Source organism: Onychostruthus taczanowskii, unplaced genomic scaffold (genome assembly GCF_017590055.1).
Source record: "Onychostruthus taczanowskii isolate IOZ18803 unplaced genomic scaffold, ASM1759005v1 scaffold59, whole genome shotgun sequence".
NCBI lineage: Eukaryota > Metazoa > Chordata > Aves > Passeriformes > Passeridae > Onychostruthus > Onychostruthus taczanowskii.
Window position 1 is genome coordinate 1,007,409 of NW_024503568.1, and position 13,610 is coordinate 1,021,018.

Here is a 13,610-nt window from a genome sequence, read left to right on the forward strand (position 1 = left end):
TTCATTGAACCTCAGCTGATGAGAAACACACGTTTTGAATTTACAACAATCAGCAGTGCTTATTGCAAACTGTGCAGAACAGTGGGTATAATATGTTTTAAATCTCTCTTGCACAATCTTCAAAATGTATTTGTTGTATTAGGACATATGAATTTCCCTTCAGATGATCTGGAGAGTTATGAAGAACAGTGAAGCAGGCCACATTCAATAGGAAATTGATACACATTAAGAAAATTGATATACATAATCACAAACAGTCATGCTTATATCAAAGAATTTCCCTGACAGTGTGATTTTAAAGATGCGGTGAAATGAGAGTCTCATGGTTTAAGCCATTTTTAATCCTTTCAGATCCCAGTCCTAGGCAGGTTAAGGAGTTAAAAGGAACCTTTTATAATTAAATGCTTAGAAATATCTAAAATATCTAAAAACTGGCATTAAACTACCATATAATTGTAGATATTCTTGCATAATCTTCCTGTTCTATCTAGCTTTCCTTTTCTTTATTGAAGTGACATCTTCAGCTTCACCATAAACCTCCAACATAAACAAAAAATATGCACAACCAAAGCTGTTGTACGTGCATCTAGAGACAGATTTTGAGGAATATTTTTAGAACTTGTACAAGGGCTAACCAGACAGACTTGGAGTTGCTAGGGGGCAGAAAAAAAGAAGAAAAAGAAAATAGCAGAATATTTTTTGTAAAACATAATTTGATTGGAGTAAAGATGCTAAATCCATCCTAGTTTAGTATCTACAGCCTAAGCAGCTCTAAATGACCTTAGGAAGCTTGTTCAGAAAAGCCTTTTTACTCCTAATTATAAAATTATGAGAATGTGACATGGTGTTTTGAAGGGGAAAAAAAGGAACTGGGTGAGATTAATCAGTAGCTGGGATTTCAGCAGAAGGTATGTGCATGGAGAGATTTTCTTGGCTATGAAATTGTTGTTCTGCTACAGGAAGAAGCAGCTTTGACGTAGAACAGAAAGTCCAGAGGGCTGCACCAGGGTCTCTCTTGCCACCTCTCATGAAAACAGTCCAAGAGACACTGAAGATGCAGCAGAGACACACCTACTTTTGCCAGAGAACCAACAAGAGGCTGTGCACAGCACCCTCACTATTGCTCTGTGGTCCCCTCAAATGAGCTCCCAGCATACACAGAAGTGTTTGCTGTTTTTTCCCCCTTACATTGCATTTGATTTTAAAGAACATTTGATATGTTCTTTAACCACAAAGTCTTAGCAGGCTGCTATAGCGATTTCCACATCATTCCAACTTTGATTCATAACCAGTAGAAGGCTTGTTTTGTTTAGTTTTCCCAGAGATCTCTCTGAAATGCATTTAAAATCCTGCCATAAACTGCAAAATGTGTCTTTCTAAAAATACATGCAATTATGGCATTTTGAACAGGTGGATCACGTACATTAATTAAAAATAACTTCATCTGCATATTGAAAATAGCTGTTTAGATGAACTGGCATAATGTGCAATGGTAACATGCTAGGAAGACAGGGGTGAAGGGGCACCATAAACACAACTGAAAAGCTGCATATAATTCTGCTGATATAAACCAGGTATAGGAGTCAACACAACTTCCTTCTGCACCCTTAGGAAATCATACCTACATTTAAAAATGTCTAAGAACCATTAGGATTTCCCCCCCTCTTTCCTGAGTCCCATGGCTAGTAGGTAGTGTGAGACAAATCAAATTATGTTACCAGGACCACAAACTTGTTCAGCTCTTCTCCCACATCACTATGTGAACCCTATTTTCTCTCCCTCCTACTTCATGCTGGTTCAAGCTAGGAGATTGTCTTATATCTACCCTCATCTCTTTTATTCTGTTAAAATGCAGCTGTATCCTTTGAAGTGTTTAACATTGAATCAATTCTTACCTTTTTGCCCAGAGAAAAAAAAAACGACCATTGCCTTCATTTTACAATGAGATTGCAAACAAGGCAAATCTAAATCTAAACCATGAAGTCCAAACATGCAGACTGACACTATTAAATTTCTGTGGTTTGCTACATTACTGATATCATTGCTGTCTTCCACCCTAAATCCAGGAATAAATTCCAGGAATGTTGACAGCTAGAATTTTGGAGGAATATTTATTAACTGTGTAGCGCCCTGGAAAAGTGTGAGTCAGAGCTACTTTTTTAACTATTACACATGAAGAACAGTAGGTTAATATTTATACTCACACTATGGTGGCAGCAGCAGAGATCTTGAAATGGTCCAAGTGTTCTGGATCTAAAAGACGTGGGATTCTGCATGATCATATTTAGTCAATGCATTGTTTTGCTTCTATTTTATGCTTGGAAAAAAGGATATAAAACTATGAAGAAAACTGTTGAGCTTGTAAATTTAGCTATACCTGAAGAAATATCTGAATGGATTTTATTATTATCTTTTCCTTCTGTATAGCACAAGACAGGATACTTAATCTGACAATCCTTTGATAAATCATATAATATCTTTGAAAGCAACATACACTTTTCCATAGAAACTTTTCCATGTAATCTATTCCAATTCCCTTATTCCAATTCCCTTATTGCAATAATCACAAACTTTCCCACTTTAAAGTAATTTGTTTCTCTGCAGATTTCCCAGGCACTGACTCTCACTATGCTATTGTATGCTAAATTAAAGAGCCTGGGACAAACTGGAATCAAGTAATTTCTTAACCTTCTCTTGGGTTAGCTTCTTAAAATCCCTCACTATGGGGCAGATTTTATGACTATATGCATGTAAATATACATATACATATACAAACACAAACAAAATTCTCTTCTAAACCCTTTAAAATTTTCCCATGTAAACTTAATCTTTCTGACCTGTGCATAAGAACTATGTCATCTTTAACTTCCTCTCCCATTTATCTCCACCTTACCAAAGTTACATTGGACCAACAGCTAGCAGGCTAAGAGTTCTCATCCCTACTGGACTGCTTTGAACTAGTCTTGATCCTACAAGGATAGTAAAATTGAATAAAATTCCATACTGTCTTAGCTTTTTCTCCTCAGTTTCTTGTCAGACAAACAGCCTATTTTACCTGTAGGAGTAATGAAGAAAATAAGGATTTGCTTTATATTTTAGAATCTGTCTCCTTCTCTGATTTCCATCGACAGCTAGACAGATCTCTTGTGTGAATTTGCTGCAGGCTGGCAAGTTTAACACTGATACACATATACCTAGGATCTTAAAATGTGCTGTAAGGAATTCTGCAGAACCCAGATGTGGAGTTGAATTACTGAGGCACTCCTGACCATATGCTGGGAGGTGGGGCTGACAAACATGAGCACAGAAGCACACACACACACACACACACACACACACACACACGAATGCAGTGCTCCTGCACACTGCAGGTCACGTACAGGAACACACAGTGTGGCACAGGCACACCTACACTGCTTCAAAGCCACACCTAGCTTGGCACAGACAGACCTGTGCTCTTGCTAGCTTTCAAAGCCAGCCATCAATCAAAGCTGAAGGACTACAGGGATCTCATTCCCATCTGTCAAAGGAAAGATGCATCCCTTATGCTAAATGGTTTGCTCAAGAGGGAATGACCTTTCTTCCCCCTCTTAGGACACATGTTAGCTTTTTTCAGAGTCTGTGCTATGTACTTGAGTCACAACAGTCTCTTGGCAAGTAATGGAGCCAGAACGAGCATCCAACAAAACAGCTTCAAGGACACATAAATATTAATTTGTCACAATTTGTCTTTCAAGAAAATTTTGCAACAGTCTTAACTCTGTGGTAATTCTATGGCTGCAATTATGAGATTGTGTATGTACAAAGGAGTCAGTTGCATCTCTGTTGCAAGACTGGAAAATTTGGGAAAAAAACCTCTGAGAAAAAGGGCTTAAGGGTTTAATGACGTAGTGACACATCATGCCTTCAACGGCAGACAATAAAACCCAAAACATAATACCTAAAATAAAAAAAAAACCTAAACAAATCCAAAATCAAACCAAAACAAAAAAGTACCACTAATGTAGTCTTGTTCAATATATCTTTAAGTTCTTCACTTTCATTGTAACAATTTTTTTTGTGTGCTAAATTTATTCTTTTATGTAATACACTTGTGACTCCCCAATGCTCTATAGTATTGTATTCAATATTTGGTTTGAAAATCGCACAAACAGAAAAAAAATTGAAGAATATTTGAAAGTAAACGCTCATGCTTTATGAACAAAAGGCAGTATGTTCGTGTACCTGTGGGTTCAGCTTCTCAATTGTTAAATTAATGTCTCTTTCGAGGACTATATTTAAAGACATGCTTAAGAAACTGCTTCCACTGAGAGTAACTGGACTAAGATTTATGTTTAAAGTTAAATCTGAACAACTGCCTCAAACAAGGACTCTTTTGTAATGACAGACTAACATTCAAACAAGTCCAATGATTAGCACCTATTTTTGTAGTGGTGTCAATATGAGAATCAGGACCTTAACCTGCACTGCCCTGAACACTGCAAAAAAATAGTAAGTGGATGTGCAGGCACAGAAGTGATCAATCAGAATAAATGAATTTTATAAGTACAGATCTACTGAAGGATAAGAAAAGGAAAGGAACAAACAAAGGGATTTTTGCTGCTTTCTCCCCACCTTTCCATTAGCACCCAATAGTGAAAAATGCCCATTTCCATCAGTCAGTGCAATCACAGCTGCCTTGCCTGCACACTCCTACAAGATAGACTGCACCATCCTTCCCCCTCACAACACCTACATTTATAGTCTGCAATACCTGAAAGCCTTTAAGATGACTCCTTTTAATGGTTTCCTCAAATACACTGCTCTTAACCCTCCAAAAAAAGGTTTATGTTTGAACACTGCAGGTTTGTTTGGAAGCATTTACTTTTTATTTCAAAAAGTCCACATTCTGGGGACTTCCATGATATATATTGGTTATATCAAGGAATGGAAACATTACAGATTCCCCCCAGCTTGCCCGCAAAGTGAGGACATTCTGTCAAAACAACAATTTTTTGGGAACTAAAACCTTAATTTAAAATCTCCTTCTTTGATGCACTCATATCTTTGGCATTTACATTCCCAATGTTTATATTGATGTCTTGAGAACACTTACGTAGAACATTTATTTGCAAATAAAATTTCATAACTTGGCTGACTCGGGTTCTCTTTATAAATCTAAGAACTACAAATCCTTTTCCATATAAACATATGTATTATTTCCTACCGAAAGTGTGTGACAACCACAAAGTTTATTCTCAATCTATAAACCTGCATGAGACAGCTCATCCGACATAATGAGTTTGCACAGGCATAACTAAAAATATACATGTCCAGTAAAGATAAATAAATAAATAAATAAGTATGAAATAGCAGTGACTTGCCAGGAAATTATACTAGAATAACCCATAGGTTCATTGGGATGCAGTTATGATGGAAAATTAGAGGAGAAGTTTATTTCATCATTCTGCTGAATTGAAAACTAGCAAAAAAGTGAAGAAAACAAAGACACCCCAAACTGTCCTTTTTGCTGGGATGCACACAGCCCAGCAGTGAGGGGGTTGCCAGGGAGATCTGTTCAGTTTCTCCTGTCTGCAAGTATCTGCAGAGGTGGTCCAAAGATTTGCAACACTAATGTGGGCATCTGGCCTTCTGCTCTGAGACACAGAATAAAATTAAAAACAAGATTTAAAAAAAATAAAAAACAGCCCAAAACAAAGAAACAAACAAACAAACAAACAAAACCCTAAAATGCCACATCAACTGCCCCACGACTGCACTGGAGGTCACTGCAGAAGTGACACTACTTAGCGAGAAAGAGCTCAGTACTGGTTTTACTTAACTTTTTGGACAGATCAGCAGCAAAAAATTAGGAACAGGCTTCAGCATGGGTTTAAGTGTGCTGGACCCTGTGGCCTGCACAGTTTGTAGCTGCCTCCAGCTGGCCAGCCTGGCTGCCACCACCATGCTGCCCTGGAGGGACACCACACCCGGCTCATCCGGCCACGGAGAAGCTGGGGCACTCCAAGGCACACAAAGTCCTCACACCACTTCTCTGGAGTTCCACTTGAGCCTGGCTGTGCTAGTGAACTCCAGTTTGACAACAGGTCTGCATTTCAATCCTCCAATGGAGATGGTGAACATGAACACAAACAGAGAGTAAGCACAATTCAGGGCTGTGTAATGTTAAATCCCACTGGTGAGTCCAGCATTAAAAGGCATTAGATTCTGACACTTATCAGCTTTGGGGAGCTGCAAACAAGGCCTTGTAAGCCTGATACCTTATGTGCCTTGCTCTCGGAGTGGAATCCAAAGTTTAAATATTTGGCTAGTTGTGGAGAAAGGGGCTGTCCAGACGAAACATTTCTCCTACTCCAGAGGTAAGAATTTTTACCATAAATCAGTAACCTGTTAAAGAACTGAGCACTTATAAACTCAGGCTGCCTCAAGAGGACTTCAACATCCTACCATCTGAACCATACCTAGACAAGAGCCTATTTTGCTCATCCTGAAAACATATAAGTTCCCATTCCGACTTCCCAGCAGCATCCACTGTCTCACTTAAGGTGACACTGGGAGGCCCTCTTCTGTTGGAATGATGCAAGAATGATTTACTGCACCGAGGAGCATGAAAAGAAGCTCTGGGAACTCCTGGCTAGGACAGCCAGCTGCAGGCCTTGAATTTTGCTGTTGGCTTGTTGCAGTTTCTCTCAGTTTGGCTGTTGGGGCTTCCTTCCTCCATCACCACCTAAGCAGAGAAATTTCTCATGCTCTTAAATGATTTGGGTAAATTAAAAAAAATCTGATATTAGAGCAGGATTTTGTCCACACTTCACTTATTTTTTTTTTCCTACTTTCACCAGTGTAGGGAACATTAAAATTGAAAATTGTTTCTCACAGAAGAGCCCCTGACACTCATGTTTTGTTTTGTTTTGGTTGTTGGGTGATTGGTTGCTTTGGGGTTTTGTTTTGTTATTGGTTGGTTTTGGTTTGGTGGTAGGAGGTGGTTTTTTGGCAGGGGCAGAGGAGGTGGTATTTTTTGGTTGATTGGTTGGTTGGTTTCAGCTTTTTTACTATTACCATGACTTCTGAAATCTTGGGATTTTTATGTGGAGGGGGGTGGATGTGATGGTAAGCAGTTGAACCAGGTAAATGACAATGTGACAAACTAAACCAAACCATGAACTCAGCAGGAAGTTGAACGAGAACAGAAACTGTTCTCTTCAAATTAGGATAACTTGACAATTGCCTAAATTTATGCTACCTTATCTTTATCCTTGACATTCAGTGACCCTTCAGGCATCACTGACATATTCAGCTGTCAGGGACACTCTAACAGTTTTCAAGATAAGACACATCACATTGGAGATTATGTAATCTACTGAAGGTGCATTTGCTTGAGCACCTAGAGCTTCTGTGCTCAAATGCAAAAATTGGCAGTCAAGCTCTTCAGTATCTACTCAAAATAATGCTGACTACCCTTTATTTTCCCAAAGGTAGATAGTGCTGCTATTGATAGTCAGAGACTCAGCTCCTCTAAGAAAATCAATTATATTACAGACTTTCTGAAATAGTATACACTACCTGAGAAGGGAAGCATAAAAATGACAAATCTAGAATTGTTTTACACCGATGTAATTTTTTAATTCTCATATTTAAGCAGAGATTTAGGGGGAATTTATTAATCATTTAAGCATATTTTCATGTACAAAACACACTGATTAAAATAATTAAAAGCTTATCCTTGAGTTATCATATTCTTGGAAAAGGAATCTCAGTGGTTCCTGAAAATAAACAGGATAAACAGGAAAATGCTGTAATGATTACTCAGCCTCTTTGGCTTGCAATGTGAAAACAGAATCCCTATCAGATTGGAGATTTTCTTTTTCATCCTCATAGGATGGAAATACAACAAAAACAATTGTTTTGATATTATCCAAGCAAGTCCATATTTGATCCAAAACAAAAGCATGTACTTAGGAGACTAAAACTACCACATTTTTAACTTCAAAAAGAATTGTCTCTCATTTCTGTTACATTTGGGGCATAGGCTTCAACTTTTCCAGTCTATCAATATAAAAGCATGTTTAACTGCCAAAGAAAATACAGACAAAAACCACCAAGAATAATGTGTTACCTTGAACACGGCTGATAATAATCTACCTTCTAAAGTCTGCAGATAAAAAAAAATATCCACATAACTGAATTATTTATCCTCGTTTTTAAGCATCAACCCTCCTGAAATATACTTGTAAAAATCAGATTGCAGTACAGGGGCTGAAAACAGCCTAGGAGATATAATCAGCTATCTCTCTTTCAAACAGATATTTACTTTGGACCTCTCTTGAATGGCAAACTCCTCAGATCTGGGACCTGTTTTCCAGGCCAGAAGGATTAACATTTTAATTGTTAACATTTAACCATTAAAAAAAAAATAGGAATAGCACTGTGCAAGAAAGGATTAAAGTATAAATGCCTCAATGTTCTTAATTTCATTTAAAAATGTCTTCACAATTCTTTTTGTAGCAGGGCTCAGGATATGAAGAGTAGTGGAAAGACAGAGCAGGCTACTATTAGTAGAACCAGAAGATTATTTTGTCTTTTGCAGTATCTGGAAGAAGTACAGGAGTCATAAAACAGGATGACAAAAAGACATTTTCTACTCTTAAAATGAATAGCAGCTGATTTTTCTGGAGGCAATCCCCTGTGGATCCTTAAATCCCATCTTTCCTGACATTTTAAAAACACCAGAGTAAAAGGTAGCTGGAAGTTTCTCAGAATATAAACTGCAAAATAGTAGAGACAGATTGTCAAGAGACACCTCATTTACCCCATTTACAACCTGTGCATCCATCTCATTTGTTAGCATCATTCATCAGAAGCACTCGCAGTGCTGCAGAAAAGCCTTACAGTGCTTACAGTGGCACAGGCTGCTTTCCTCCCTTGTTTCTGTGGCAACATCACCTCTTGTTTCTATGAGAAAGGTCACGTTATCATATTATTTAATCCACTATCTGAACACACTTCACTCACTGGCTGGAAGCACACAGGAGAGTTTCAGCATTGTACCAACAAACAGCCAGAGCTCCACAGGTCACAATGTCTCTGCTACTGAAACTATGTCTTCATAGTGGAGATGGAGAGGGGCACCACAGTCAGCACCAGGCATCCTACATCAGGTTCCTTATTTTGACAGATATAAGGCCAGGGAGCTACTTGAACACAGGTCTTCCAGTAATATATTTATTTCAGTAAATATAATATATATATTATATATATGTTATATTTATATAATTTGATTAATATAACAATTATAATAATGTAATATAATTAATATAATATAAATATTATATTATATTATATTATATTATATTATATTATATTATATTATATTTTTCAGTAATATATTTATAGACAAGATATTTTATCTCCACAAGAATGATTGCCAGCCATATCAGCCATTTCCCAGCAGGCAATAACCCACTTAGAGAATCAAGGGCCAGAGACAAATCTAGTCAACCCCCAACTGTTTGAAGATGTCCATCCCAAGAACAGAATCACAGAATTGTTTGGATGGAAGAAACCTGAAACATTGCCTAGCGCCAACTCCCCTTGCTGTGGGGAGAGATTCCTTCCATTGGCTCAGAGTCCAATCCAATCTGGCCTTGATCACTTCCAGGGAAGGAACATTCATAACTTTTGTGGGCACCATGTTTCAGTGCCTCATCACCCTACCAAGGAAGAACTTCTTCCTCATATCTAATCTAATCTCACCCTTTTTTATTTTGAAGCCATTCCTCCTTTGCCCCATCACTCCATGCCCTGGTAAAAAGTCCCTCTTCAGCTCTCTTGTAGGTCCCCTTTAGGTACTGGAAGGTGCTATAAGGTCTCCCTGGAGTCCTCTTCTACAGCCTGAACAACCCCAACTCTCTCAGTCTGTCTTCACAGAGGTGCTCCAGCCCTCTGATCATCTTCGTGACCCTCGTCTGGACTCATTCCAACCACTCCCTGTCCTTACATCATGAATGTCACTACAAATCAAGACAAATTATTAGCTGAAAGAAATTAACATAATTGCTGTCTTATCGCATTTCTTTCCCTTAATGTTTTTCTAAGTCATTTCCTAGCTATTACGGATTGACCTACTAATTGCTGACAAAACAAAGCAGAGTCTGCATAATGTAACACAGATTAAATTTTCAGCCAGGCATGCAGTTCCTCTTGTTCTCTTGGATGACGGCACTTATCCGTACCAAGGCTTTTGTGTGCCATCTGGTGGACTTTCAGCATTTGGTACATTTTATTTTAGTACAAATAAAGAGAGTCCTGATACACTGTCAGGGGTATCTACCTTCTTTGGCCATTGACAGTTTCATCTTATCATCCTGTATATGCTCAAATTAATGTGTGCCTGAGAGTAAAAACTTAATTCCTCTCACATTTGCAGTCAAATGAGCCTGTACTACTGTAACTGTTGTTAACTTCAGCTCACCCTTTGCACTGATAGATTTTATACGTAATTGAATGGTCACCTTCTTAAAAATAACTTCCTCAAAACAGAATTCCTAAGAGAATTCCGTATATAGGACCACAAGCCGACAATCCTCAATGGCATTTAGATGTTTAGTTCTCAATGACCAAACATGCTAGCATTAGTCTCTATTTGTCATGAGGGTCAAAGATATTAAAGCAAACCTATTACCAGATAACTTCAGAAACAAAACTGAGAGTTTGAGTACTCATTGAGTAGTCATTCTTCTTTCTAAGTAGGACAGCAAAAATTGTCATTAAAAGTACTGTAAGGTTAAAAATTAAAAAGGAGAAGCCAGCTAAAACATTAAAAAAAAAAATCCAGAGAACATTTTTTTGTACCATATCTAACCTATGCAGCTGAGGCATTACTTAATTTATCCTTCTTATGGAGTGCAAGTTGTGGGATAAGGAACCTGCGACAGAATAAATTTCAAAATGCACAAATTATTTCAGGCACACGGTCCTAAGGGGGAGTGTATTTCCTACTCCAGCACACTGCCATCAGCATTCCTCCACTCTGCAAGACTTCCAGGATTTTAAGGCTGGATGAGGGCCACTCTCTGAATGAATGAGTTGCACCTGCCACAATAGAGCATCAATAAGCAATTGGATGAACTTTCTACCCAACATACACTGTCAATTCAGAAACCTGGATACAAGATGGCCGTGACTGTATGGATAGAAAAGACCAGCTGAGAGGTGCTGAATTTGTGGTTGTCCAGGAATCTCCTTTTTGGAGATCTCCTTTCACAGAGAAAACAAGACAAACCCAGATGAAACAGCAAGAAAAAGAAGAGCAGTGACTACAAAGACAGCTTTTGGGTTTGGTCCCCATTGTTACTTGCAACCTGACCTCTTGAGAAAAACCGGCTCAGCACAGTCTTATCAGCCACTGTGGGACTTGGCAAACATACCAACAGCTGTGCTCGTTTAGACATTGATTTTAGCAGCCTTTTTGGACACAGGCTCACTGCAGTGCTGCTGAAAGGTCAGCTGAGACAGACTCTTTAAGCTGAAAGCTAACATCAAGAACTGGAAAGTTATACAACCAGGAAAGAGAAAGAAGCCAAAAAATGAATGTGGGGATATTAGGATTTAAGTCCTAAGGTCCAGATGGTTTTCAGAACTGATCTGTGGCTGGAGGAGTTGGGATGTGGCACCTCCTCCAGCCACAGATCAGTTCAGTTGGATTGAGATTCCTTTTTTCATCCGAGTATCTTTTACAGAGAGATTACCATGGGTCTGAAATCTCTACACGACTGCAAGACAACACTGCTTTTGGTCCAGACAGACCATGCTGCATCAGCAAGCAGTGGGACTTGACAGGTATGGACTTGCACAGAAAAACAGCTGGTGCTGAGGCCAGGTATTTACAGTTAAAGGATTTCCAACAGGTTATTTTGAATTATCTCTGGCCTACCACACAGACTTAATGACCACTAGGATTTAAAGTTCATTCTCCTGATTGCTTTAGCCTGAAAGGAGATCTGGAAGTCCCAAGAGCACTGTGCAAAGAAAACCAGGCACGGTAGAAGGGATAAATGGAGATTCAATTAGAAAGTACAGACTCAATCTCACAGGGAATTTTCTGGTGACAGAAGTCCATGGGGACAACCTTGGATAGCTGCAGGCCCTGAGAGACAGAGCTCTTCTGACACCATCTTGGCCAACCTGACTACAGGGTGAAAGACAAAGGTCCACATTTTTGTACATGTTGCTTTTCCATCTTATTATTAGTTTTTATTTTAAGAGCAAAGGTAGGTTTTTATTATCCTGGATAAAATTGAGTAGAGCCCTTAGTGTATTATATGTTCTCACTGCAAACTAAGTCCAGTCATAAATAAGAGTTATAAAAAATATATTCCTTTTAGGAATAGAAGTGCATGCAGTTATTGTTTAAGGTCTTTAACCAAGATTGAAAGCACATTGCAAGGTTTAAATATGATCCAAATAGTTAAAATAAAAAATACAATATTTTTTCCAGAAAGCTGAGACCATATAACATGAAATTAATTTCAACAGACATTAAATACCTTGGAGGACTAAACCCACATAGGAATACAGATTAAAGTAGCTCAAGACATTTTCTCTTTCAATTTTGGAGTTTGGTATGACACCTGAAAGCCATTTTTATGTCAGGTCTTTCACAGTAATCCAACTTTACTTGCAGTAAAGTACTGCAAATTATACCATTTATTTTACTTGTGAAAGCTAACAATGTCCTGTCTTCACAGTATGTTCAGTCAAAGAAAACTTTGTGGTGATGTAGTATTTGAGTAGTTTCAAAGGCATTTGCATCACTAAATGTTTTACAGGGAGTTCAAGGATTTCTGGTATCTGACGTAAGGCTTGTTTTCACAAAACATCAGTGTTTCTGAGCCCTCCACAGGCTCAGATTAAAAAGAATCTTAACACCTTTAATGAAACCGACACATACTTTATTTTTTTTTTTTGGTAACTCCTCATGTGGATTCAATCAGTTTGAAAGTGTGTATTTACTATAACAAGTTAAGTTGATATAAATTAGATTTAAATCAATAAGAGAACACCTTTTCAACGTTTTGCATGAGTTCAGTTGAATCAGTTCATTCTATAACACTGTGTGTGTGTGTGTGTATGTATAACATACTGTGCCACTCTGTGTGGATATAAAGTCTAAATTACTTATTACTTTTCTGGGCAAAGTCTTCACTAACCAGCCACGAATTCCATCATTCTCAGCTTGACAAGGTTTCTACAAGGTTTCTGGACAAGGTTCTAGTACTGCAGTTCACTTTGTAAGTAATTGCAGTGTAGAGTGCACCAGCAACCCTTTTGAGGACTTGTATTTTACTTTGTTCTCCTCAGGAGGAAGACCTGGATCTGGGGTCTAGCAACATATGACAAATTCTGTATTCTTAAAACTGCCGTATGTGAAGAACGCCACTAAGGTAATTGGTCACTGTCTTTTGCCGGGGGTTCCCGCTGGGCTCCGAGCGCCGCGGGTTCCGTCCGCCTGCGCGCCCTTCCCGTAAGAGCCGGACTCGATGTTCCTTCCAGCTCAGAACAAGCCCGTGATTCCGAGATGTAAAATAGGCTGGAAAGAGTTAAAAAATGAC